Below are 6,227 nucleotides of genomic sequence, written 5' to 3'. Positions count from 1 at the left end.
ATGATGAGGGCAACAAATGTATAGATGTGCTTTACACAATTGATCTATGTATTGTGATAAATTGTATGAGCCCCAATAAATTGATTAATTTAAAATAATAATAATAATAATAAAGTTCTTAAAAATGGAAAAGAAAAAAAAAAAAAAAAGAATGTGTAATTGGCATTTCCCCTCTCAGACTTCTACACCAGGCATTAACAAACATTTAACCAAGAAAAATTAAGAAGATGTCTTCTAAACAACCACAAAAAAATTAAAATTGAAAAAAGAAAATGTCTTCATTTTTTATTCAATATGAATTTTTGGTTTATCATCCCGGTTCTACATACATCAGTGATTCTACATCTCAAAATGCTCCCAATACCACCTGGATTGGGTAATAGTAATACAGTAGATTCATGAACTATTAAGACTGAGACATCTCTGGCTGTCTAACATTATTAAAAGTTCGTTTCTTCCAAAGTAAACTTTGTCAGTGTAAATGTTTGTGTGTATTTCTGCTCTGATTTACAATGTCAGGGATTCTGTAAATTCCCAAAGCGCTGGTGTATTTATGCCCTATAATATGAGTGCATTCTGTATAATCACCATCCTAGGGCATCCTGAAAATTTTAACAGATCTTAGTTAGATGAGAGTTGTGGATGATCTCAACTTTCTGTAGGAAAAAAAACCACCTCAAGAAACAATTATTCTGTTTTATTTCAAAGTTATTTGAAAGTTACTTCTCCTACTAAAGCTGTGCCCATTTCAATGTGGGCAACAAAAGCAGAAAGGTTCAAATGAGGATCCCAGCACTATTAGTGAATTAGATACTTAATTCTGAAAAGACTACCCAGTTGCTCATCTAGCCTTGCTATTACTGGGCTATTAGTTCATGTATACGTTGAAGTGTTGAGCTAAAATACCCCATAATACAACGCCTGAAACAAACTATAAAAAAAAAAGTGTTTCTCTTAAGAAACAGTGCAGACATAAGTGGACAGCCCTGTTCTGATAGTTAACATGGCCATTCTTAACTTAGGACTCCCACTATGGATGCAGGCTGCGTGTCACAGTTCTCATTTCACAGCGAGAGGGCAAGAAAAAGAGAAGACCTCGTTATTCTAAAGGAAACACTTGGAAGAGATCCACATCATCCCTTCAAACATCTCAGCAGCTAGAATTCAGTTACATGACCACACTCAGCTAAAGGGGCTGTGAGAGGTATGTGAAGCTGTGAGCTCACTCATGTGATGGAGATTCTATTGTTATACGTTTCAAATGGATTATGAGAGACAGCCAAAAGTCCACTGGCCTAGACACATTAGGATGGGACTTATCAAATTAATATTAATAAGCATAATTAACCTAGGGACCATGCTGCAATGCAAATTCTTACTTAATAGGTCTGGAGTGGGACTTGACATATTGCATTGCTACACTTGACCTTAGCCAAAAGGCGGAGAAGCAATGAGATATTGCATTTCTAACAAGCTCTCAGATGATGCCAATGCCCCTGGTATGTGGACCACACATTTAGCAATAAAGTACTAGCACACTCTGTAGAAACAAGAACTTCTTTAGCCCACTTTAAGAAATCAGTTCATTTATTATGCAAAGACCTTCAACCATGTGAATCATAACAAATTGTGGACCACATCACAAAGAAGAATTCTATAAATTTGGTTGTGCTGGTGCAGAAACTCAACATAGATCAAGGGGCAGTCAGTCAAACAGAACAAGGGTTATAATCGGGAAAGACGCACATATGCCTGGGTTGTATTCATTCACAATACTTATTGAATCTGTATGCTGAGAAAGTAACGTGAGAAGCTGGATGTATGAAGAAGAATGCAGTATCAGCAAGAAGGCTCACTAAGAACCTGCGATATGTAGGTGACACAGCCTCGCTTGATGGAAATGAAGAGGATTTGAAGTGCTTCCTGATAAAGATCTAAAACTATAGCTTTCAATATGGATTACACCTCAGCATAAAGAAAACCAAAATCCTCACACCTGGATCTACAAGCAACATCATGGTAAACAAAGAAAAACACCAAAAGTTGGCAAGAATTTCATTTTACTTGGATCCACAATTAATGCTCATAGAAGCAGCAATCCAGAAATCAAAAGGCATACTGTATTGTGCAACTCTTCTGCAAAAGACTTCATTAAAATGTTAAAAAGCAAAATGTCATTTTGAAGACTGACGTGTGCCTGGTCCAAGCCATGGGATTTTTCTATTGCTTCATATGCATGAGAGAGTTGGACAGTGAAGAAGGGAGACCAAAGAACAACTGATGCATTTGAATTATGATGTAGGTGAAGAATATTAAGTATACCATGGCTTGCTAGACAATGAACTAATTTATATGGGAAGAGGTAACCAGAATACTCCTTCGAAGGAAGCATGTCCGCACTTCATCTTACACATGTTGGACATGTTATCAGGAGCTCCCATGCCTGGAGAAGGACATGCTGCTTGGTAAACTAGAGGATGAAGAAGGAGAGGAAGCCCCTCACTGAGACGGATCAAGACAATGGCTGCAACAGTGGGTTCACACATAACAATGATTGTGAGGAGAGGGCAGGACCGGGCAGAGGTCCCTCTGCTGTACAGAGGGTCATGAGGAGCAGGGACCAACAGGACAGTATCAAACAACAATAAGAAATCATTTACTCTGAGGAAGATTGTGAAGAATCCTGACAACTCTAAGCAATTTCAACTCTCTTTCTTGACTATGATTCTCTATTTGTCTTGGCAGGAATACTCTGTTCTTCTCTCAGTCCAGACAAGACCGTTCTTTTCATGTTCTGTGTTCCAAAAGCTGATAGAAACGTCACTTCCTGAGCTAGACAAAGGCCCTCCTCTCAACTCGGCAGCCTAGGAAGGAGGTAAACTTTAGGTATCTGCCCACAGGTGGTACAATCGATGGACACATCTTTCTTGAGAAAAGATTCCTAAACATGTCAGCTTACATTAAAGGGAAGCTCTATAGAAAAGTACAATTAATTTAGGAGGATATTATACAAAAGTATAGAAACTTATGCTTTGTGAATAAAAAACTGAGATTTATCAAGACACAAGATGTGATGAAATATAATTGTTTGTAGTTGGTAAAGTCATTGTTTTCCAATTATAAAATAGGTGCATACTGTTTACTTATAGGTAAAACAAAACTAAACATTTTAAACTTCAATTATTCCTGTTTTTAAATTAACTTAGAAATGTAGGTTAAATAAGTGATACCAAGTTTTAAAAGAAAAGGAAAGTTTTTAATAGCAAAGATACATTTTTCATACAGTATAGACCTCACAATGCTTTGTTCTCTGTTCTTATTTGATACCACATTAGTACAATTTTTATACTTAATTAATTTACTTTGAATTTACTAAGTCTGATTCTTTCTTGATTCTTAAAGCATCTTTATTTATTCACAAGGATCTTGGCTTCCAGGGAACTCCCCAGGGAGGCATCCCTTTTTGTTTGGGGGGTTGTGTCTTCCTTATTTCCTCTACGGAGGAAGTAGATTCCACCATGACTAGATGCAGCTGCTCTTAATTAATCTCTTCAGCTGTCCTCCAGATAAATGACTCAATCTGATTTGGGAAACCGGTGGTTTCTAGGTGTTTAAGATTTGGTTCTGAGTTGTTGGGAGCCCACGTACAACAGAACAAACACATCCCAAAAAGCATTGCTATGTTTGAGCCCATTGTCACAGCCCTGTCTCAGTGCAGCTCATTAAGGTACTTCCGCTTTTTCTCTGACCCTCTAGTTTACCAAGCATGACGTCCTTTTTCAGAGACTGGTCCATACTGAGCACATGTCCAAAGTACACGAAAGGAAGTCACCCATCCTCAATTTTAAGGAGCACTCTGGCCATACTTCTTCTAAAACAGATTTGTTCTTCTGGTACCTAAAACCAAACCGACTCCTATTAGAAGCCCAAGACTGTTCATCATTACAGGAGTAGACATCCACAGCCTCACCTTTGTCCCACAAAGTGGCTGGTCATCTTGAACCTGCAGCTTTGTCACTAGCAGCCCAATGCTTTACCCACAGCCTGTGATAGTCCCTGGTATATTCAATACCTTCCCTATAATTCAAAGGCTTCTATTCTTCTTTGGTCTTCCTTATTCATTATCCAGTTTTTGCATGCACAATAGGTAACTGAAAATAATGTGCCTTAGGTCAAAGTGATATGTTGACTTTTGAACATTTTAAGCAGGTGTTTTACATCAGATATTTGTCCATTACACTGCATCATCTAATTTCTTGACTGCTGTTTGCATGGGTATTAATTGTGGACCCAAGCAAAATTAAATTCTTGACAACTTCAATGTTTTCTCTATTTATAGCGGTTTAATTTTTGATCCAGTTGTGACGATTTTTGTTTTCTTTCTACTGAGGAGCAATCTCTGATGAAGACTATAGTCTTTGATCTTCATCAGTAAGTTCCTCAAGCCTTCCTCACTTTCAGCGAACAATGTTGTTTCATCTGTAGATCACAGGTCATTCAGGAGTCTTCCTCCCATCCTGGTGCCACAATCTTCCTTGTATGATAGAGCTTCTGAAATTATTCGCTCAGCATACATCTTGAATAATTACAGGCTTGTGAAAGGATACAGCCCTGGCACACATCTTGCCAGGTTTTAAAGCGTATAACATCCCACTGTTCTGTTTGAATGAATGACTTTGGGTTTATACATGGGTTCTACATGAACACAGTTAGCATTCTGGAATTCAAGAATGTTTCTGGGAAATCAGACATATTTGCAACACACTTGTATGATTGATAAAGTTAACCCACTTTATACCAGCAGTGCAAGATGACACCAGTCTCCATCCTACTCATAGAATTCTAAATCAGAGACTAATCCGGTTGGAATGTTATTTCCCAATGAGCTAAGACCTTGCATCCGGGTGATCCTTCCTCGCTGTTGGATGTGAAGAGGTGTGAAGAGGACCTGACTGGGCGCTGTAGGCACATGGGAAAGGACACCTTTTTCACGTCACTGCACATCACGAAGCTGAGGGGAACGGAATTTCAGGAGAAGGGGCACTGAATCCAGGACATGAGTCAGAGGACCACACTGCAAGCGGGAAGCTGTGGGAGCCAACGTAGGGTCAGGAAGAAAGGAGTCCCAAAGGTTGCTAAGCAGTGAAAGGACTAGAAGCCTTTGGGAGAAAGTCTAGGGAGAAAGATAGCATTTCTCCCCTTCCCACGAAGGAATTTTTAAAGTATTTCTCCTGAAAGAGGATGGAGGGCAATATAAGGGAGTATAGGAGAAGGTGTCGGAGAAGTATGACCCTCCGCAGTAGTAACAGTTAAGGCATTTGGCTACCCACCTAATGGTTGGAAGTTCAAGTCTACCCACAGACACAGCAGAAGAAGGGTCTAGTGATGTACTTGGAAAAGAAAACCAAGACACTGAAAATCATATGAAACAGTTCTATCAAACCAAGGAGAAGACAATTCTACTCGTTCCACAGGATCTGATGATTATAGCAGAACGAAGGGGATCAGAAGGAGCGTCTTCCCAAAGCAAAGAGGTTAGGTAGACCTGGAGGTGACCGGTGCACAAGGCAGCTTGAAGGTCCTGTGCACAGGAGAAGGAGGAAGCAGCAGAAAGAGGCCTCCCCCAAAACAACGTTATGACCTTCATACCTTTTTTAGGGCTTCATGGCTTTGTATTACCTAGAAGAGACCCCTTCTTGTGAATAGCAAAGTGCAATACAAATTATATATATGGGGAAAATATAGTTAACCCACCAAAGATTACCTATAAGCTTTTTCATAGTTTACCTGTTCACCTATAGCCATTTCGTATCCAGCTTCCAACAATGAACTAACCACCGCGTCTGTGTGCATGCAGCTGTACACATCCATTCATCAGGAATCGGATCAGTCTTCGCCTCACGCTCCAAATAAAGAAGAAACTGTTGCCATTGCTGCTGTTTGTTATGAAGTTGATTCTGACTCACTGCAGCCCTGTGGAATAGAGTAGCAGAAATGACCCATAAGTTTTCTAAGCTATCATCTTTTTTAAATCAATTTATTGGGGCTCATACAATTCATCACAATATATAGATCAATTGTGTAAAGCACATCTATACATTTGTTGCCTTCATTATTCCCAAAATTCGCTTTCCTCTTGGGTTCCCGGAATCAGCTCATTTTCCTTTTTTCTCCTCCCCCTCCCTTCCTCCTCCTCTCTCCCCCATGCACCCTTGATACTTTATAAA

General features: G+C 39.4%; 1 pseudogene; it reads left to right on the top strand.

Annotated features, from left to right (window-relative positions):
- Nucleotides 1–6,227, top strand: part of LOC101647745 — a 65,774-nt pseudogene that overhangs the window by 55,647 nt on the left and 3,900 nt on the right.

This window comes from Echinops telfairi, unplaced genomic scaffold (assembly GCF_000313985.2).
Source record: "Echinops telfairi isolate 266 unplaced genomic scaffold, ASM31398v2 ScPeMD7_25;HRSCAF=90, whole genome shotgun sequence".
Classification (NCBI taxonomy): Eukaryota; Metazoa; Chordata; class Mammalia; order Afrosoricida; family Tenrecidae; genus Echinops; species Echinops telfairi.
The sequence above is the reverse complement of the archived record's forward strand: the minus strand, read 5'-3'. Positions and strand labels throughout refer to the sequence as shown.